This window comes from Dama dama, chromosome 1 (assembly GCF_033118175.1).
Source record: "Dama dama isolate Ldn47 chromosome 1, ASM3311817v1, whole genome shotgun sequence".
NCBI lineage: Eukaryota > Metazoa > Chordata > Mammalia > Artiodactyla > Cervidae > Dama > Dama dama.
Genome location: NC_083681.1, coordinates 20895604 through 20919219, shown reverse-complemented (window position 1 = coordinate 20919219; position 23616 = coordinate 20895604).

Sequence of the window (23616 nt, the reverse complement as noted above, 5' to 3'; positions counted from 1 at the left end):
TGATTTACTACTGTCCTAAAAATAAGAGTTCTTAATGGGGAGCTTTTTCTTTCAGTAGCATTGGCAGAGTATGTAGAAAAAATAACTGCAAGTACAGAACATGCTCAATTCTTGGGTCGGGAATTCTTGGGTTTCCCTTGTGGCTCAGCTGGTAAAGAATCCACCTGCAATGCTGGAGACCTGGGTTCAGTCCCTGGGTTGGGAAGATCCTCTAGAGCAGGGAAAGGCTACCCACTCCAGTACTCTGGCCTGGAGAAATCCATGGACTGTATAGTCCATGGGGTCACAAAGAGTTGGACACGACTGAGCAACTTTCACTTCACTTCACAGACCATGCTGTATTTCTGGAAACCATCACAATATCACCAGTGTCTTAAGGAGGATTTTTTTTCTTTTCTGATGAAGATAGTGCTATAACTAGAGATTGAATTTCTGACAATATTTTAAGTTTTTCCCTCCATTTCCCCATCTGGTGTAAAGTCCACCTTGGACTTTACTTTTCTTTGCCTTCTTTTACTTTCCAACTCTTTCTTTTGTGCCTTCTGATTCTTTTCATCATACTGACATTTGAGTACTTTTTCCTGGGACTTCCCTTCCCTCATTTGTAAAGTAGTGAAAATAATTACCTTCTCCAGGGATTGTTGAGAGTTGCGTAATAGTAACTGTGGAAAAATTCTTCTAACTTTTAACTGTATAGAAATGGATTTGCTCCCCATTTAAATTGTGAATTCTTAGGGAACAGGAAATGTATTCCAATGGATAAAAGTAGGCACTAAAATAATGTTGAGGAAACAAATTAATTCTATGAAAAAGGGCATTTTACTTTAAGTTATAAAATAATCTAATTTTAACAAGATGTAAGATCCAACCAGGAATATAAACCTGGGAGCAGACTAAGGGTGTGACTTTGGAAGTGGAAGGTTGTGACGGCAGGATTATCAGATACAGAGCTGAGTCTTTCAGGAAAATGTGTTCCCAGGAGGGTTAGGAAAGACTCAGTCGGATGGGTTGAATAGCATCCTCCCAAATTCATATATTGATGTCTTAACCCCCAATACCTCATAATATGACTATTTGAAAATAGGATCACTGAATATGTAATCAGTTAAAATGCAATAATACTGGAGTAGAACAGGGTTCCAATCCAACATGACTGGTGTCTTTATAAAAGGGGGGCATCTGGACCCAAAGACAACATGCTAGGAGATTGTGATGTGAACATGAAGCAGAGATGAAGCGATGCATCTATGAGCCAAAGAATTTAAAGATTAGCAGTGACTCATGAAAAGTCAGGAGAGCAGATCTGCCTCACCGTCTTTAGAAGGATCCACATCTGCCAACTCTGTGATCTTGGACTTCTGACTTCTAGAACTAAGACAAAAATTTCTGTCACTTAAGCACTTGTGGCAACCTAGGAAAATCAAGCAATAGGACTGGCAGGAATGAGGGGCAGCTGGACAGGGTTCAAGTCAAAACTCTTCCATCCTAAGAACCAGCATTTTGGGATAAGGAACGGCACATCAAGACATCAGAAAAGAATGTGAGAATGAGAGTTTTGTGGGTTAATGCATAAGGCAGTTCTTGAGGACTTTAGCCCTCCAATACGGAGGACTCAAGATTGGCAGAATCATACTGGGTTTTAGAGGGTCGGGGTGAGAATAGACAATAGGGTTGAGTTAAGATGGTTGTTTGGCCATTATGGACAATGGAAGTTGAGATGGATACTGAAGAGATATATCAATGAGGATAGATTAAATTTTATATTATGTTGTGGCAACAAACAGCCCTAAATCTTAGTTTTATAACAAGAAAGGTTTATTTTGTGTTTGAGCTGTATATCCTACATGGCTTGGCAGGAACCTCTGCTCTCATTAGGGTCCTGGGATGATGGGGTCTATGTTTCAAAAGATGCGTCTGTGGCTACCCCAGCAGAGAATATGATGCACAGCAAATAGCATACCAGCTCTTAAGACATCAAACCCACTGCAATATTGTGAAGTAATTAGCTTCCAACTAATAAAAAAACAAAACAAAACAAAACAAAAAGACATCAACCTGGAGTGACATGCTATTTCCCCTCACATTGCATCAATCAAAGAAAAATTTCAGGGTATGCAATCACTGAACTTGAGGGTAGCCCTAGGAACCCCAACAAAGCTTCCAAGTGGTTAAGAAGAGGCATTAGAAATAATTCCATAGATCTTTTGAAATCAACCAAGTAAAACACAAAGGATGCTGAGAGATGCTGGAATAGAAGGCAACCTACTGAATGCCAACCTGATACAATTTGTAGAAAGCTAAGCTAGGATGATCTGGGATTTGACAGAGGACATTTGGATGCACATTAATATCAATATAGGTAAACAATTAGAATAGATAGTTTACCAATGATGTAACTGAAGGTTGTTTGGAGGTTAATGTACACTATGGGAAAGAATAACAGCATATCTCCAAACTGGGCCTAAAAGAATACTTTTAACCAGTGGCAATTATTTGCTTGTTTGCTAAACCAGTGCTTTTTCTAATTATTCTGTTAAAGAAAAGTTAATGGAGACTTGCTCCAGGTTATAAAACAGAAAACTTGTGAAATGCAAGCATGCCATGTTTGTGAAAGTGCAAATGTATTTGCAGTTAACGATTGGTAATAAATTAAGGTTGCTATTTTCTCAAACATTGGTTACTTTGGGTAAAGAGAAGTAGAAACATCATCAGGTTTAATGAATTTGCCAATTGTCCTTATTGCATATTTGAATTTGTATATCTCTATATAATCAATCAATGAATAAAAATCAACTTTGACTTAAAAAAAAAAAGCCTATTAATTCTTTTAGGATATATTTTCAATGTACTTTATTGTTGGTGCAAAAATTTACTTTCTTGATTAGAGAAAGTATCAAGTGCAAGTTTGTAAATGGACTGCTGTCTTGCAGAGAACCATTTTCCTTTTTGAACCTTTAACTCTTCATTCAAATTAAATGAAGTATTATGTTAATTGTTTTGCCATTCTATAAAGTGCTACACAAAAGTAAGCATTACCAGTCATACTTGTGGGCTAGGGCCCACAATATTTTGTGTGTAGCTTCTTATGTACCGTATTTTTTCAAATCTTAAGCATATCTTTTTAGTAAATGGAAGTATGTAAACTCTAGCGTTTGACTCATTGTGGGCTGGTTGACAAGAGCAAACTGGGGCAGACAGGAAGTTCTGAAGCCTGGAAAAAGACACAGATCTTTTGAAAGTGAGGAAGCTACAGAAGTGAGGGGAATAACAGGTCAGGAAAATATTTTTACAGACAGAACACACAATTCTTGAGTATAGAAACTGAGCAGTGGAATATCTGGAAATACATAGACTATGAGGACAAGTTGTATAAGGATCTGACAGCCCAGAGGTTTTGAACATGGCCCATGGGGTCACAGACACATAGATTTGAGTTTCAGCTTTCCTAATCAAAAACTCTACGGTTTGGGAAACATGTAAGTCTGTTTCTAATCATCAAGTTGTGAAAGTGTGAAAGTGTGATTTGTTCAGTTGTGCCTGACTCTTTGCGACGCCATGGACTGTAGCCCGCCAGGCTCCTCTGTTCATGGAATTCTCCAGACAGGAATATGGAGTGCCCATTTGCCCTCCTCAAGGGGATCTTCTCCACATTCAGGGACTGAATGTGGATCTGCTCCATGGCACATAGATTCTTTACCATCTGAGCCACTGTGGAGGCTCCTTCAAGTTATTCAAATATAAAATAAGACAGTAGCAACCTTCTGAAGTCATCATTGTTAAGACAAATTTAGACAATGTCTGTAAAAGGCATTAACACAGTTCCTGACAAACAGGGAGTGATTATTAACGTGTGTGTGTGTGCTCAGTCATGTCCAACTCTTTGCAACCCCATGGACTGTAGTCTGCAAGGTTCCTCCATCCATGGAATTCCCCAGGCAAGAATACTGGAGTGGGGTGCCATTTCCTTCTCTAGGGCATCCTCCAGACCCAGGGATCGAACTTACATCTCTTGTGTCTCCTGCATTGTCAGGTGAATTCTTTACCATTGCACCACCTGGGAAGCCCTTTCATCAACTCTTGACACATGTATATTTGGGCTTCTCAGGTGGCTCAGCAGTAAAGAATCCACCCGCAATGCAGGAAATACAAGAGATGCAGGTTCAGTCCCTGGGTTGGGAAGACACCCTGGATGAAGGCATAGCAACCCACTCCAGTATTCTTGACCGGAGAATCCCATGGACAAAGGAACCTGGTGGGCTACAATCCAAAGCATCACAAAGAGTCAGACATGACTGAAGTGACTGAGCACACACGCATGTATGTTTAGGACAACTATTTTCAAATCAGAGTCAGTTGTTTTCAGCTGTGTGGAGAGGATCAATTTTGATGTTTATTATCACACAAATCCTCTTACAGAGGAAGAGGAAGATAACTTAGCCAGACTAGCAGGTCACCTGTCACCATGTGAAGGAGGATGCACATGGCCTGGGTTGAGGAGACACATTTGCCATTTGTCTTGCTGCTGCAGAGGTAAGTCTTCTCTTGACAGCTGCACCTCACCTTTGCCCATGGATGAAACAGAAGGGCTTCATGGCTTTGCTGATCATCATCCAAACACGTGTCTTTCTCATCAGCCTGATGCATGCTTATGACACCTGGATCACAGATGTGTATGTATAATGGGGGGAGTTCTTGACATACAAGGAGACAGAGGTGGTATGGAAGGAAAAGAATGTTTCAGTGGAAATTAAGAGAACAGTTACAGGCCTCATTACGTAGTGTCAGAGGTAACGAGACATTTACAGTGCTGAGGTCCTTTGACAATGTGTTTCAACACTTCGTTTGACTTAGAATGATCTTAATTATTCTTCACACTTGAGCAAAACAAATCCAGCCATTCGCACAGACACATTTAATGCACCGTAAAATGCATTAAATGAGCCCAAAGAAAGTGCCTCCAGACAACAGAAAGTGTTTTCACTAGATCTGCACTCCCAAATCTGGGTAAGAACTGATGAAGGAGTGGAAATGGAGTCAGAGTGTCACTCAGGCAGCTAAGTGGGCAGCTCTGAGGTCACACAGTTCATCGTTACCATGGGTGCACCTTACCATGGTAACAACGAACAGCAGAGATGGTGCTTGATGCTAAGGAAGAACTTGGAGATGTGGAACAGATGGCCTGTTGTCTGTTTCTATTTTGAGCATGACGATGAGCAATGGATCCAATTATATAACTGGAAGGGGAGAACCATCTAAGACATTTGTGGTCGATGAGGTTGACTGTGGAGCCACAGATTGGCACCAGGTGCATTGCCAGTTCCTGCCATCTTATAGTACCTGCTCAGAAGTAACCATGGTAACCATGGGTAACCCCAAGAGTCATACCCTTGACCACATATCACTGGGAAAGGAAGTGAGAAGTGGCTACCACCACGCCCAGCAGATGGTTTCTAGTCAGTGCAGACAACATGGATATGAACACTTTACCTTCATTACGAAAGACTGAATAATTTAAAAAGACCTTCAGTTTTTAATCCCTCTGTCAAAGAAAGATTAAATACACACTTGATGATCTTACTTGGTTTAGTGATTCTGCAAGTGTTTCCCAGAATACTGAGGAGAGAGAGAATTGTTTCACATTTAAGTAAATGACAAGCTGCTGCTGCTGCTAAGTCGCTTCAGTCGTGTCCGACTCTGCGTGCGACCCCCATAGATGGCAGCTCACCAGGCTCCCCCGTCCCTGGGATTCTCTAGGCAAGAATACTGGAACGGGTTGCCATTTCCTTCTCCAATGCATGAAAGTGAAAAGCAAAAGTGAAGTCACTCAGTCATGTCTGACTCTTAGCGACCCCATGGACTGCAGCCTACCAGGCTCCTCCATCCATGGGATTTTCCGGGCAAGAGTAGTGGAGTGGGTTGCCATTGCCTTCTCCGAAATGACAAGCATATGCCCTAAAAGTGCTTTCTCTATAGTTGATTTTGTATTTTTTTTTCTTTTTTTTTTTTTTAATTTTTATTATTATTATTTTTTTTTTCCAGTGGGTTTTGTCATACATTGATATGAATCAGCCATGGATTTACATGTATTCCCAATCCCGATCCCCCCTCCCACCTCCCTCTCCACCCGATTCCTCTGGGTCTTCCCAGTGCACCAGGCCGGAGCACTTGTCTCATGCATCCCACCTGGGCTGGTGATTTTGTAGTGCGTTAGAAGTGTAATTCAATAAAATTTCCTTGCCAAATAAATTTGGGCAATGTAAAATCAACTAGGCTTCTTTGCTAAAGGACATTACAATCTTTGATTTATGATATGAATTATGGATATGTGAGTATAGCATATAAAGTACAGTAATCCCAAAACCTATTTGACTAAGAAGGGCTTTTTTCCTGTGCAGTGTTTAGGGTAAGGTTGAGCAGGAGTATATTTTGGACTGGTACTTTGCAGATACCCCTTTTGGAAAAGGCCATTGTTGAGTAATTTAGGAATAATTAGGGCAAAATTACACAGTTTAGCACCGTACAAATGGTTGAGATTTAACTGTTCTATTTGAGACCATCAGGAGTTCTTTACTTGTACTTGCTCCAGGTATAAAATGAGAATAGTAACTCAGTTTTGAATTTTTTCATCAAAATCTCCATATATGTGGTCAGTATTGTTTTGGGTTCCTTCATGTTTCTATTTAGTCCTTCAAGTCATGTGAAGGAAAAACAAGCTGATTCATGGAAAAGTTTTCCAAATAGGAGGTACTGAATGAAAAGAAAAGTTATGTAGTGACTGACATATCATATACTACTTTGTATTTCAGAAGACTTAAATTCCATGGGCCTTGAAATTCTCAAAAACTTCACTGAGAAACATCATAACCTAAGAACCTAAGTATGCTCTGTTAAATACTTATTATATTCATCCTCCTGTAATCTTTCGCAGCCATAGTATAGCACATTCCCAATCACAGACTTTTTAAAGACCAAGTTCTGCCTCAGAAAGTGTATCTTGAATAATGTAGAATTAATGGCTGTGTGAGTGCCTCCCACCTATGCTAGGTAACTCTATACTCAGTTATGTAAGTTTTCAGACCACTAATAATCAAATCAGCCTAGACATTCTCAGCTTTGAGGAACACCAAATTGATAGCAGACGTCTAGCTCAATATTTAATGGATTTTCTCAGGATATCTTTACTGATAATGAAAAGGACAACGGTCACAACCAAAAGCTCACAACCAAAAATATGGCAACTGGGCTTGGTGAGCAGGATTGAGAAAGGAACGTGCTCACTCTGAGGCTGCTGGCATTAACGTGTTCACAGGTGAACAGGGAGCTTCTGAGTCTGCTGATCGCATTACAGAATCACCTCTTAGCCCCGGGCAGAGCTTTGTGGCTGGCTGGAAGATGAACGGGGAGTATGGTCAGGATGGGGGTGGGGACACTGCCCAGAGGTGAGCTCCGGGCTGAAGGGTCAGGGTCGGAGATCCACACTCTGCTCCAGGCTTTGCTGCCATTCACTGTTCCCTCGGGACATGTCTGGGCTGGGATTCACAGTCTTTGCCTTCCACCCTGCACCTTGTAAATCACCGCCAGGATGGCCTGGGGCTGCTGGGCTCACTAATGTGCCCGCATATAGCACTGAGAGCTCCCACTCAGATAACCTCCACAAATCTTGTTACTTGGAGCTGAGTGCACAGGAGAATTAAGTGTATTTGAAAGGAAAAATTAATCATCCAAATTAAGTGGGGAAGATTCTGGTGTGATGCGGTAAAAGCATTATTGAAGGGGAAAGAAGAGGTTATGGAGGGGTGTGGAGAAGAAATTGCATATCTGTGTGACTCTATGATTATAAACAGGAGCTCTTTGTTCAGTATTGCAGATAGAGTCTTGATGCAATAATATTATAATCACTAAAATAATAATAACTATTTATCAAGTGTTTATGATATACCAGGTACTGTGCTAAGGGCCTCATGAGCTTCATTTCATTAAATTTTTACTACAAGTGGTCACTGTTATAATCCACATTTTACTTATTAGGAAACTGAGGCTCAGAGGGGTTTAGTAACTCTTCAAGGTTGCACGGCTAGTTCATGGAACAGCTTGGTCATTGAATTCTAATGACAGGAGGTCTTAATCAAAAGTTGCGCTCATAATGAGTCATACTACTTGGGTGTGGGAGTAAAACAGATTTCAAGAAAACAGAAGACATATTTCTTGCTGTTATGGAGTTTTTGCTCAAGAAAGGATGATAAAGTGTTTCAAATAGTTAGATGTTTATATGGCTATATGTGGCTGGGAAGGAGAAGTACAGGATGCTGTCAGGACATTTTACAGGGGCCCTTGACCAAATCCATGCTGCACTCCCTACATCATTCTACATTTATCCACAGCTTTAGGGACCAGCATACATTTTGTTGTTTGTTTAGTCGCTGAGTCATGTTCGACTCTTCAGAGACCCCACAGGCTGTAGGGTGCCAGGTTCCTCTAACCATGGGGTTTTCCAAACAAGATTACTGGAATGGGTTACCATTTCTTCCTCCAGGTGATCTTCCTGACCCAGGGACTGACCATCTCTGCAGCTCCTGCATTGCAGGCGTATTCTTTACCACTGAGCCACAGGCCAGCATATATACACATGCACAACAGAGTGAGTTAGGAAATTCAGGTCCATCCTCCCAATACAAGTTGTATTTTATAGTGTTCACTGATTCTCAGTTCAAGAAGAAGAAAATATATTATCAATATGCATATTATAATTTTCTGTGCCTTATATGTCTACTGGATAAAAAGTATATCTTTATAGCAGGTTTGTCTCAGTTCAGTTCAGTTCAGTTCACTCATGTCTGACTCTTTGTGACCCCATGGACTGCAGCAAACCAGGCTTCCCTGTCCATCACCAACTCCCGGAGCTTACTCAAGCTTATGTCCACCAAGTTGGTGATGCTATCCAACCATTTTATCCTCTGTCGTCCCCTTCTCCTCTCGCTCTCATTCTTTCCTAGTAAAAGGGTATTTTCAAATGAGTTAGTTCTTTGCATCAGGTGGCCAAAGTATTGGAGTTTCAGCTTCAACATCAGACCTTTCAATGAATATCCAGGACTGATTTCCTTTAGGATGGACTGGTTGGATCTCCTTGCAGTCCAAGGAACTCTCAAGAGTCTTCTCCAACACCACAGTTCAAAAGCATCAATTCTTCAGTGCTCAGCTCTCTTTATGGTCCAACTCTCACATCCATACATGACTACTGGAAAAATCATAGCTTTGACTAGATGGACCTTTCTTGGCAATGTCTCTGCTTTTTAATATGCTGTCTAGGTTGGTCATAAATTTCCTTCCAAGAAGCAAACAGCTTTTAATTTCATGGCTGCAGTCACCATCTGCAGTAATTTTGGAGCCCCCCCAAATAAAGTCTGTCACTGTTTCCATTGTTTCTCTATCTATTTGCCTTGAAGTGATGGGACCAGATGTCATGATCTTAGTTTTCTAAATGTTGAGTTTTAAGCCAACTTTTTCACTCTCTTCTTTCACTTTCATCAAGAGGCTCTTTAGTTCTTCTGCACTTTCTGCCATAAGGGTCATGTCATCTCCATACCTGAGGTTATAGATATTTCTCCCAGCAATCTTGATTCCAGATTGTGCTTCATCCAACCCAGCATTTCTCATGATGTACTCTGCATAAAAGTTAAATAAGCAGGGTGACAATATACAGCTTTGATGTACTCCTTTCCTGATTTGGAACCAGTCTGTTTTTCTGAGTATAGTTCTAACTGTTATTTCTTGACTTTTATGCAGATTTCTTAGGATTCAGGTCAGGCGGTCTGGTATTCCCATCTCTTGAAAAATTTTCCACAGTTTGTTGTGATCCACACAGTCAAATGCTTTGGTGTGGTCAATAAAGCAGAAGTAGATGTTTTTCTGGAACTCTCTTGTGTTTTCGATAATCCAATGGATGTTGTCAATTTGGCAGGTTTGTCTACTTGATCTTTATGCCATTTTGAGTGTCGTAGTTGTGGCAAGAGAATAGAGGCACATCTAAAATTCTGATCCCCAGTCCTTTATTACCAGCCTGATCATGCTTATTCCTTTCGGAGGAGTCAGAGGCAGAGTGTGGGAGTGCAGATCTGGGTCCACTGCTCATTTGGATCCCGGTGGGGTTGGGTTTCAAGTGGCCAAATGGGACTCTGGAAACTGCAGGCACATGCTGAGTTACTTCTCTCCTGAGGGGGTTTAGGCATTCTTCCAGAGGGACTGTTCCCCAGCTGAACCCTGCCATCTGCTCTTGTCTACTCTGGCACTGGTGGGGGATGGTTTTATCTCAAGTCAAGTTCTCTAGAAACAGGCCCTGGGACAAGGTGCTCTTTGAGAAACACCTAAGGGAAGTGGGGAAAACAGGGTCTGGAAGGGGGAGGGGTGAGAGGCCTGCAGGGGTGTGTTCTCAGGCCTGGTCCCTGAGGGTTCTGAGTCTAAGTCATGTGCAGTGGTGGAGGCCAGTGGGCCCGGCTCTTATATCCCATGTCTGGCCCTTCACCCCAAGGAGAGCTGACCTCCTGGAGGTCTCCAGAAGCCAAAGAGCTAGGGGTAGTTTCAACAGCAGCAGATCTGAAGGGGCCCTCTCTTCTAGACCCACAGCAGGGTGCACTCCAACCACTCTTGAGTCCCAGTCCTTCAGTGGGGATTGTGGAAGTTTATAGCACAAACACACAAATTTTCACCTTTCTGATGAGAGCCCAGCAGGTGGAGAAGGGGGATCTTAGGTGATGACATCAGAAACATCTCCAGATTCTGTGTTTCCTGCTTCTCAGTGAGGAGAAGGTGGTCCTGCCAGTGGGAACATCTCTAGATGATGATCCCAGGAATGCAAAGCTGTTTTAAAATACTTGCCCTTTAGAATAGACGTCCTCTGGTATGGAGTCAGGAAGTGACATTCTATCACTTAGGGACGGTCTCCACATGGGCCACAGAAAGAGGAACCAGTTTAACACACTGTAAACTCACTCTCACAAGTAATATAATTACGATTCTTCCTGCATCTGTATATTTCAAACTGCAAATGTTACAGTGCAGGAAACATAGTTCATTAACTTTTCTATACACAAATGTTTAACTTCAATTGATTTACAATTTGAATAATTGCTTCAATAACTTGTTTATGAATGTCAGTCATTCCAGAATGAGTTCCTTAAACCAATCCCCTGGTAAAACTTTGTAAAATGTCTTCTCAAGAGAAAATGACCCTTTTAAAAGAAATTTCTTTCACAAGTCTTGAAAAGTGTGGACCGAAAAAAAGAAAAGGTAAGATATTTTCTTTCTAAGTCTTTGAAGCCTATTGTGTGTCTTTGCCAGAAAAAGAATGCTAAATGCTGAGTCCCCTTCTTAAGAGTTGCTGTGGTTTTATTCCCTTGGTGTATATATCTTTTAGAATCCTAGATTCTGCAGTTAATGTGTGGAATAGTTGTTTAGAATGCCATGCTTCACTGAATGATCTCCTCCCATTTTTCATGGAGTGATGTCCAATTAATTTCACATTGTCTTTTTGATGGCTGCAACCAATTGGTTGTTTCAAGTCAGAAGTTTTTACCCAGATAGAAATAATTATGGTGAGTAAATGAGACTATATAGCCAGAACAGAGAATCGATTTAGCCCATTGTTTACATGCTGACACTTCTAATTTTTACATATCTGACTTAAATCAATGACAGATTCTCTTCACAAAAGACTTACGTCCAGAGTCTCAATTTATAGATTTGCTGGTTGTTTACATGTTGGAAAACTTGCCTGATATTATGTCCTAAATTTACAGTTTATAATGTATATCAGTTTGCTGCTGTTCTCCAAATACAATAGTTAACTGAATTATGTGTTTTGAGCAGATGAAGACTTTTTATGTAAGGAAGTAACTGCCTTCAAAGAAGAAGGATTTGTGTGTCTGTGTGTGGGCCTCCATGAGCCTTCCTATGTGCCTGTGCCAGGCCAGGGCTTCCGTCGAGGGGAGCATCCTCCCTAATAGGATGCATTCCCTTATAACTTCTAGGAGCCATGGGAAGACAGATCCATAATTCTTAATGAAAGCAGGGGTTGGTGACTGATAAGACAACTCCCAAAATACATGAAACAAAGAAAAGAAATTAAATGCAAGGAAAGTGGAAATCAATATTGACTCAAAGAAACTATAAATCTTGATATTCCATACAGTAAGTATATATGTTTATCATTACTCGTTTGAACATGTGAGCCAAAATCATGTTTAATGCCTCCTGGAAAGCAGCCAGATTTCTACTTGCCTGTAGCAAAAGATGATTTATGCCAGGTAAGTGGTAGAGAAGAACTGATTTAATTAATCTCGTCACCAAGGTTTTGCGACTGAGGAAGGGTGAATTGGGAAAAAGGCTAGCAAGACATTTTCTAACATTTATTTATAAAAATAATTTAAAATAACCTACTGTATCTTATACATGTTTGATGTTAACTGTCTTCAAGTTGTATAACCACCTCGTCTACTCTAACTAGCATCAGATCAGGTTAGTGAATCTATTGATTTTCTTCTCCAGTTGAATAATCATGGATCACTTCTGTATGGACTTTACAGCAGTTATTAATTTATTAAACAAATAGTTATTTGATGTTTATTATGTGACAAACTGTTCCATGTGCCAGGGATATGATGATAAGCCAAATGGACAAAGTTGCTGCCCTCACAGAACTTATTCTCTAGTCTTTATGATAAACAAGAAAGAAGGAAACATATATATCACATATTTACAGGTCAGGATGAGTCTATGAAGAAAATAGAGTAAGGAGATAGAGTGTGAGGAAAGGGAATGCTATTTTTAAAGGTCTGCTAAGGAAGGCTTCTTTGAGGAGATGTCCTTTGAGTAGAAACTTTAAATGACATAATCTATATGATTGCATTTAATCAAGATGAATCTGAAAAGATGTAATCTACATGAATATTTCAGGGCATAGAGAACACAAGCCCTGAATTAGACATGTACTTGTCTTGGGATGCTGCGTCACTGACATGAGCTCAGTAGAGCTAGCTAAATTATTATCCAGGTTGGTGATACAGGGAAAAGATTGAGAAGTAAGGCAAAATTTTAATGCTGAAACCAACAAGAGATTCGAGAAGCAGGGTCCTGATGGGGCCAAAGTCTGGGATGTTTAGGCAGTTCTAAAGCTGGCAAAGAGATTTAACAGAGCCAATTGCAAGGGGAACCAAGGTGAGGAGCCAGCATGATCGGGAAGCCCACGGGAGGAGTGCTGGGTAGACTCACAGGGTGTGGAGTAAGGGGTGGTGAATACGGGACAGTTCCTGAGCCAAAGGCTGACATCTGTCAATTACTTAAGGCTCGTCTGTCTGTTTCACAATGTGCCATGTGTACTAGAAAGGTTGGATAGGTTGTCCCTGGAGTCAGGCAGGGTGAGATAGAGAATCAACCGAATCCCAGAAGGATCAGCTCTAGTTTGAAACATTCTATAAAAAGCTGAGGTGTGGGCATGATGGATGAGTCTGAGAGGGAGTGCAGACCTATCAAGGACTGGAGATAAAGGCTTATCAAGGACTGGAAATAAAGTTGGCTGCTTAGAGTGGAAATTGGCCATTTTGTTACCTGAAGTCCAGCACAAACATGGGTTAATTGTCCAAGCAATTTGACTGTAGGATGTAGGTATTTTTTAGCAAACATGTTATTTGCTTGGTTTGACCCAGAGCATAAGGATCTTTCCAGACCTTGTAAACAATGCCCATTTCTTCTCCCTATATGCACACTTACACACACACATACACACACACAGTCCATAGGTACTAATCTCAGAGCTGTTTTTTCATTCATTCATCCACTTAACAAACAATTATTGAATTGCTATTTTGTGGCAGATCTGAAGATACAAAAATAAATAGCGACTGGTCCCCTTCATAGATCACAGCCTGTCATGACAAAGGGGATTGTGTAACTCAATGAAGCAATGAGCCATGCTGTGCAGGGCCACCTGAGATGGATGGGTCACAGTGGTCCACCAAAGGAAGGAATGACAAACCACTCCAGTATTCTTGCTGCAAGAGCCCCATGCACAGGAAGAAAAGCAGAAAGATATGAAAGTGGAAGAGGAGGCCCCCAGGTGAGAAGGTGTCCAGTATGCTACTGGAGAAGAGTGGAGGGCAATTACTAGTAGCTACAGAAAGAATGAAGTAGCTGGACCAAAGAAGAAATGATGCTCAGCTGTGGATGTGTCTGGTAGTAAAAGTTCAATGCTGTAAAGAATGATAATGCATAGGAACCTGGAATGTTAGGTCCCTGAATCAAGGGAAATTGGACATGACCAAGAAGGAGAAGGCAAGAGTGAACATCGCTACTTAGAAGTCAGTAAAATAAAATGGTCAGGAATGGATAAATTTAATTTGGATAACCATTATATCTACTACTGTGGGCAAGAATCCCTAGAAGAAATGGAGTAGCCCTCATAGTCAACAAAAGAGTCTGAAAATGCAGTACTTGGGTGCAGTCTCAAAAATGACAGAATGATCTGGGCTCATTTCCAAGGCAAACCATTCAACATCACAGTAATCCAAGTCTACGTCCCAACCACTAATGCCAAAGCAGTGAAGTTGACCAGTTCTATGAAGATCTATAAGACTTTCTAGAACTAACATGGAAAAAAGATACCCTTTTCATTATAGTGAATTGGAATGCAAAAGTAGGAAGTCAAGAGATACCTGGAGTAACAGGCAAGTTTAGCCTTGGAATATAAAATGAAGCAGGGCAAAGGCTAACAGAGTTTTGCCAAGATAACACACTGGTTCAAAGCAAACACTCTCTTCCAGCCACACAAACGATGACTCTACACATGGACATCATGAGATGGTCAGTACAGATTGACTATTCTTTGCAGCTGATGATGTAGAAACTCTATACAAATGTCAGCAAAAACAAGACCTGGAGCTGACTGTGGCTCAGATCATGAGCTTTTATTGCAATATTCAGGCTTAAATTGAAGAAAGTGGGGAAAACCACTGGGCCACTCACGTATGACCTAAATCAAATTCCTTTAATGAATAGATTCAAGAGATTAGATCTAGTAGACAGAGCGCTTGAAGAACTATGGACAGAAGTTCGAAACACTGTATAGGAGGCAGTGACCCTAAACTATCCTAAGGAAAAAAATGCAAAAAAGTAAAGTGGTTGTCTGAGGATGCTTTACAAATAGCTGAGGAAAGAAGAGAAGTGAAAGGCAAGGGAAAAAGGGAAAGATAAACCCAACTGAATGCAGAGTTCCAGAACATAGCAAGGAGAGAAAAGAAGGGTTTCTTAAATGAACGATGCAGAGAAATAGGGAAAAGCAATGGAACGGAAAAGACTAGGGATCTCTTCAAGAAAATCAGAGATATCAAGGGAACATATTATGCAAGGGTGGGCATGATAAAGGACAGAAACTGTAAGAATCTAACAGGAGCAAAAGAGATTGAGAAGAGGTGGCAAGAATATGCAGAAGAATAATACAAAAAAGCTCTTAATGCCCTGGGTAACCATGATGCTGTGTCATTCGCTTTGAGCTGGACATCCTGGAGTGTGAAGTCACGTGGGCCTTAGAAAGCTTACTATTAATACAAACAAAGCTAGTGGAGGTTATGAAATTCCAGTTGAGCTATTTAAAATCTTAAAAGGTGCTGCTGCTAAAGTGCTGCACTCAATATGCCAGTGAATTTGGAAAACTCAGCAGTGGCCACAGGACTGGAAAAGGTCAGTTTTCATTCCAATTCAAGGAACGGCAATGCCAAAGAATGTTCAAACTACTGCACAATTTCACTCATTTCACATGCTAGCAAGGTAATTCTCAAAATCCTTCAAACTAGGCTTCAGCAGTATGTGAACTGAGAACTTCCAGATGTACAAGCTGGATTTAGAAAAGGCAAAGAAACCAGCGATCAAATTGCCAGCATTCATTGCATTATAGGGAAAGCAAGGAAATTCCAGAAAAACATCTGCTTTGTTGACTATGTTAAGGGCTTTGACCGTGTGGATCACAACTAACTGTGCAAAATTCTTGAAGAGATGGGAATACCAGACTTTACCTGTCTCCTGAGAAACCTGTGTGCATGTCCAGAAGCAACAGTTAGAACTGGACATGGAACAACTGACTGGTTCAAAATTGGGAAAGGAGTACATCAAGGCTGTATATTGTCACTCTGCTTATTAAACTTATATGCACAGTATATCATTCAAAATGCTGCTGCTGCTGCTAAGGCGCTTCAGTCGTGTCCAACTCTGTGCGACCCCATAGATGGCAGCCCACCAGGCTCCGCCATCCCTGGGATTCTCCAGGCAAGAACACTGGAGTGGGTTGCCATTTCCTTCTCCAATGCATGAATGTGAATAGTGAAAGCGAAGTCGCTCAGTCGTGTCCGACTCTTCGTGACCCCATGGACTGCAGCCTACCAGGCTCCTCTGCCCATGGAATTTTCCAGGTAAGAGTACTGGAGTGGGTTGCCACTGCCTTCTCCATTTCAAAATGCTGGGCTGGATAAATCATAAGCTGGAATCAAGATTGCTGGGAGAAATATCAACAACCTCAGATATGCAGATGATACCACTCTAATGACAGAAATAGAACAGGAACTAAAGAGCCTCTTGTTGAAGGTGAAAGATGAGAGGGAAAAGGTGGCTTAAAACTCAACATTCAAAAACCTAAGATCATGGGATCTGATCACATAACTTTACAGCAATTAGAAGGGGAAAAATTGGAAGCATGACAGATTATCTTTCCTTGAGCTCCGCTTCACTGCAGATGGTGACTGCAGTCAGGAAATTAAAAGTCACTTGCTCCTTGGAAGGAAAGCTATGACAAATCTAACGAAAGTGAAAGTGTAAGTAACTCAGTCATGTCTGACTGTGACCAGACTCCTCTGTCCTTGGGATTTCCCAGGCAATAATACTGGAGTGGGTTGCCATTCCCTTCTCCAGGGGATCTTTCTTATCCAGAGATTGAATCCAGGCCTCCTGCATTGCAGGCAGATTCTTTACTGTCTGATCCACCAGGGAAGCCCTCAAACCTAAGCAGTGTATTAAAAAGCAGACATCATGTTGCCAACAAAGGTCCATATAGTCAAACTATGTTTTTTACCAGTAGTCATGTACAGATATGCGAGTTGGACCATGCAAAAGCCTGAGTGCTGAAGAATTGATGCTTTCAAATTGTGGTGTTGGAGAAGACTCTAAAGAGTCTCTTGGAGTATAAGCAGATCAAACCAGTCAAACCTAAAGGAAATCAACCCTGAATATTCATTGGAAGGACTTAAGCTGAAGTTAAAGGTCTGATACTTTGGCCACCTGATAAGAGTTGACTCATTGGAAAAGACCTTGGAGCTTGGAAAGATTGAAGACAAAAAGAGTGCAGCAGAGGATGAAATGGTTGGATAGCATCCCTGACACAATGGACATGAATTTGAGCAAATCCTGGGAGATGGTGATGGACAGAGGAGTCTGGTGTGCTGAAGTCTGTGGGGTTGCAAAAAGTTGTATATAAGTTAACGACTAAACAACCGTATAGTGGCAGGTCTGAAGATACAAAAATAAATAATAACTGGTCCCTGACTTTAAGGAACTTCAGTCTTCTGACTCCAGGCTGAGTTACTTCCTTCAAGGCCCTTTTGATTTTTCAAGGAACAAATTCTTTCTTGTTGGACCTCATACCATTCCCTTAGGACTTTGAATCCATGTGGCTGTGCTTGCAAGTCATTTGCTAGCTCTTTGGCCTCTGCCCTAGGAATGGATCATTTTTTTTCTCTCTCAGAGTCAGGCTCCTAGACCCTGTTTAATCTCTATACTTTCAACATTGCTACTCTCTAGTCTTATCTTTTCTTGTTAAAGGTGACAATATTATGCTTACATTGTCCATCCTCACCTAGCAACTGATAGCCACCTAGAGTTTAAACATCTTACCCAGAGATTTCCCCAAACTCTTGAAACTTCTAGTCCCTGTCTCTGCTGCCTCAGTTCTCAGGCTTGTCTTATCTCAGGGGCATCAGGAGGGACTAGGGGAAGGGAAGAGATATCCATTCACACTGCCCTCTGGGAAGTAACACTACCTTCTTCTTCTGGTGGGTTTAAAATTTAGTAGAATAGTTCCTGAGAAAATAATTGTTTGAGTTATAATTAATTAATTTTATTTAGATTTTCCTGGTGGCTCAGATGGTAAAGAATCTGCCTGCAATGCAGAAGATCCAGGTTTGATCCATGGGTTGGGAAGATCTTCTGGAGAAGAGAATGACTACTCACTCCAATATTCTTGCCTGGAGAATTCCAGGGCTATAGTTCGTGGAGTTGCACAGAGTTGGGCACAACTGAGCGACTAACACACTAACATTTTCATGCTTTATACAGCTTCTTTTAACAGGAATATCATGGGAAATAGATGGGGAGACAGTGGAAACAGTGTCAGACTATTTTTTGGGGCTCCAAAATCACTGTAGATGGTGATTGCAGCCATGAAATTAAAAGACACTTACTCCTTAGAAGGAAAGTTATGACCAACCTAGATAGCATATTAAAAAGCAGAGACATTACTTTGCCAACAAAGATCCATCTGGCCAAGGCTATGGTTTTTCCAGTGGTCATGTATGGATGTGAGAGTTGGACTGTGAAGAGAGCTGAGCGTCGAAGAATTGATGCTTTTGAAATGTGGTGTTGGAGAAGACCCTTGAGAGTCCCTTGGACTGCAAGGAGATCCAACCAGTCCATCCTAAAGGAGATCAGTCCTGGGTGTTCATTGGAAGGACTGATGCTGAAGCTGAAACTCCAATACTTTGGTCACCTCATGTGAAGAGCTGACTCATTGGAAAAGACCCTGATGCCAGGAGGGATTGGGGGCAGGAGGAGAAGGGGACAACAGAGGATGAGATGGCTGGATGGCATCACCAGCTTGATGGGCATGAGTTTGAGTAAACTCTGGGAGTTGGTGATAGACAGGGAGGCCCGGTGTGCTGCGATTCATGGGGCCGCAAAGAGTTGGACATGACTGAATGACTGAACTGAACTGAACTGAACAGAAATATAAAGTAGGATAGAGATAGAAAGTTGAAAAAGAAATGTAAGATTTTTAGCTAAGAAAAATTAAGGATGTTCTTTTTATATCTTTCCTATGGCACATAGGAGAGCTATGAAAATAAAGAGAAATGACATGTTAAGCCCCTCCTATGAGCCAGATGTTTCACATAAGCTCCTCATAATAATGGAAAACTACAGAGCATGTTAAAGGAGGTCAGATAATTATTAGATGTTATAAAACTAATAAGTGGAAAGTTGGGAAGTGAATCAAGTGCTTTATGATGTTGTAATTGGTCATTTGTTCTTCATCATGTTTTGACCTGTATCTAGAATTAGCTAGCTGCATGACCCTGGCCTTACTGGCCTAAATACCGACTTTGGAGAAGTGATGAGATTACACCCAGGCTTCTGAGTACATGTCCACTGAAAATGCAGTGGCTATTGTCACCTTCATATCCGTGGTTGGAAATTGTTCCTCAGGATTTTTCTGAGTCCAAGTTCATTTAAATAAGAAATAGTGGCCTACATTTTAACAAGATTCCTGCTGTTTTTCCTTAATTTTTGACATTATAAAACTGTGCAGTGTGATTGTTTTGTGCAAATTCTTTCAAGAAAACACTTGAATGCTTTTGCAGTTGCTTTTCTCATCATTCCACTCCTACTCAGGGAGACATTATGAGCATCTCTCAATATACCTGCATCCAGTCAGATTCAGAAGGAGGAACAAGTTTGACCATTTATAGCAAAATGAAGTAAAACTGACAGAGACTTAATTGTGAAATGCCTCTGTTCTACCTAGTAATTTTCTAAAATGAACCAACAAGTCAGTTGATCGATACATTAAAGAATCATGGGAAATTAGAAGGATAATGTCTATCTCAAAAAAGATGACTTGACATAATGTTATAATAACTTAGAGCAACCAAAGTACTTTAAAAATTAATGTGAAATTCGCCATCGATCATTTTAGATTTTTGTGGCCAAGGCACTGCATTTGTATAACACAATTGCTCAATTGCAGAGCAGCATTAGTTTTCAGACCAGAGAAGGGGAATTAAATGAAATGAGCACTGACCTTTGTGACTGATGAAAATGAGAATCAGCATCTCTGGACACTTCTTGTTTCACATTGTTCTTAATTGGACAATATTACAGAAATGACAAGAAAAGAAACTTGATATTGATGGAAATTGCTTTCACAGATGGGAGCATTTTGACACAGTAATTTCAAGGTTCTCTAATTTGAAGGTGGCTGAGTTGTATTTTTTAAAACTAAATAGTACATTTATAAACCAATATCTAGAGGAGACTTTTGTACCAAATGTCTAAAATTGATCTATAAAATTTCACTGTCCCAGGGATAAAAATGACATGAAAATTCAGGTCACTTAACTATGCACATGAAAGAGACAATTGGTCAGGTGTCTAACAGCTTCAGACAGAAATACCAGACAAATCTGGGACTTGTCAGCATTGTACAGAAGCCACAAATTGGGTGACAAAAGCCAGTACCTTTGATAATTATTCTGTATACAGCAAACATACTGGGATCTACATCAAGCAGAGAGCCCTGGAAAAAGTCCTAACAGGTTCACGCAGGAACTCCAAACAGGCTTGCACTGTTATGAATAGAAATTGCTGAGAGATATTAGAATTAAGGTCACTTGAAAACTGGACTGGACAACCTCACAAGAAATTGCCCATAGAACAAAATATCTGAAGCTCTGTGTTCCTCAAGATCCTGCTAAACCCCTTCTATGGGGCTTAAATCTCCTATTTTAACCCTAATCTGTTACATGCCACACTGCCCCTCGCATACTTAAAGTATACCTTCCTCTCCTACACACACACACACACACACACACACACACACACACAGAGAAAATAACCAGTCTCTGCCAGAAAAATGATCATATCAGTAAGATTTTGTAAATAAGTTTGCTTGGCTTCCCTTTCTGACTTTTGAAAAACCTTCATGAGTGTTCTCTCCCACTCTTGGGTACCAAGGCCTCACTGATTTATGAGCCTTCTTCTAAAAAAAGCAAGTGTTGACCTATTCCACAGTTACCCTTTGACAAATTCATTTACTGGTCCAAGATGTGAACCATGCCCTTTGCTGTACCAGCACACCACCTTTCTTTGTGAAAGATGCTTTATTCCATAGGATGGTCATTTATTCAGAACAACATAAGAAGGACAGAACCTGGAGAAATGAATCTTCCCCTTGGGGAAGGCAGGCATGGGGGAAAGGGGTGCAGTGCAAATAAGTCTGCCAGGTGGGGCATGGAATCCAATAAACATAGCAAGGACTGAGGAGGTTGTGTACACAGGTAGGGGAAAGTGAGAACAAACTCAAGGTTAGGCGATGTTAAGTTAGGCTTGAATACCAGCTCCAATACTTGCCAAAAATAGGTGAAATAGTGTGCTTGTATCTATTTGTCACTTCCACTGTATAATCATAAGGGATTTGATAAAGATCGTACCTGAAAAGTCTAGTGGTTTTCCCTACTTTCTTCAATTTAAGTCTGAAGTTTGCAATAAGGAGTTCATGATCTGAGCCACAGTCAGCTGCCAGTCTTGTTTTTGCTGACATTGTATAGAGCTTCTACATCATCAGCTGCAAAGAATATAGTCAATCTGTATTGACCATTTCATGATGTCCATGTGTAGAGTCGTCTCTTGTGTTGCTGGAAGAGAGTGTTTGCTATGAACCAGTGTGTTATCTTGGTGTAACTCTATTAGCCTTTGCCCTGTTTCATTTTGTACTCCAAGGCCAAATATGCTGTTACTCCAGGTATCTTTTGACTTCCTACTTTTGCATTCCAGTCCCCTATGATGAAAAAGATACCTTTTTTCAGTGTTAGTTCTAGAATGTCTTATAGGTCTTCATAGAACCATTCCACTTTAGCTTCTTCAGGATTACTGATTGGGGCATAGACTTGGAATACTGTGATATTGAATGGGCCTTAGGAAGCATCACTATGAACACAGCTAGTGGAGGTGAAGGAATTCCGGTTGAGCTATTTCAAATCCTAAAAGTTGATGCTGTGAAAGTACTGCATTCAATGTGCCAGCAAATTTGGAAAACTCAGCAGTGGCCACAAGACTGGAAAAGGTCAGTTTTCATTCCAGTCCCAAAGAAAGGCAATGCCAAAGAATGTTCAAACTACTGCACAATTGCACTCATCTCACACACAAGCAAAGTAAAGTTCAAAATTCTCCAAATCAGGCTTCAACAGTATGTGAACTATGAATTTCCAGATGTTCAAACTGGACTTAGGAAAGGCAGTGGAACCAGAGAACAATTGCCAACATCTGTTGGATTATAGAAAAAGCAAGAGAGTTAAAAAAAAAATTTTACTTCTGCTTTATTGACTACACCAAAGCCTTTGACTGTGTAGATCAAAACAAATTGGAAAACTCTTCAAGAGATGGGAATACCAGACCACATTACCTGCCTCCTGAGAAACCAGTATGCAGGTCAAGAAGCAACAGTTAGAATTGGATACAGAGCAATGGACTGGTTACAAATTGGGAAAGGAGTACATTAAGGATGTATATTGTCACCCTCTTTATTTACCTTATATGCAGAGTACATCATGAGAAATGCCAGGGTGGATAAAGCACAAGCTGGAATCAAGATTGCTAGGAGAAATATCAATAACCTCAGATATGCAGATGACACCACCCTTATGGCAGAAGGCGAAGAAGAACTAAAGAGCCTCCTGATGAAAGTGAAAGAGGAGAGTGAAACACTCAACATTCAGAAAACTAAGATCATGACATCCAGTCCCATCACTTCTTGGTAAATAGATGGGGAAACAACAGAAACAGTGAGAGACTTATCTTTTTGGGCTCTAAAATCACTGTAGATGGTGACTACAGCCGTGAAATTAAAAGACACTTCCTCCTTGAAAGAAAAACCATGACCACTCTAGACAGCATACTAAAAAACAGAGACATTGCTTTGCCAACAAAGGTCTATCTAGTCAAAGCTATGGTTTTTCCAGGAGTCATGTATGGTTGTGAGAGTTAAATATAAAGAGATCTGAGTGCTGAAGAATGGATGTTTTTGAACTGTGGTGTTGGAGAAGACTCTTGAGAGTCTCTTCAACTGCCAGGAGATCCAACCAGTCCATCCTAAAGGAAATCAGTCCTGAATATTCCTTGGAACGACTGATGTTGGGGCTGAAACTCCAGTACTTTGGCCAACTGATGTGAAGAGCTGATTCATTGAAAAGACCCTTTTGCTGGGAAAGATTGAAGGCAGGAGAGAAGGGAACAACAGGGGATGAGATGGTTGGATGGCATCACTGACTCGATGGTCATGAGCAAGCTTTGGGAGTTGGTGATGGACAGGGAGCCTAGTGTGCTGCAGTCTATGAGGCTGCAAAGAGTTGGACAGGACTGAGTGACTGAACTGAACTGATTGTTCTTGTCCCTGAATTCATCCTATACTTCAGTTCAATTCAGTCGCTCAATAGCATCCAACTCTCTGACCCCATGGACTGCAGCATGCCCGACTTCCCTGTCCATCATCAACTCCTGGAGCTTGCTGAAACTCATGTCCATCCAGTCAGTGATGCC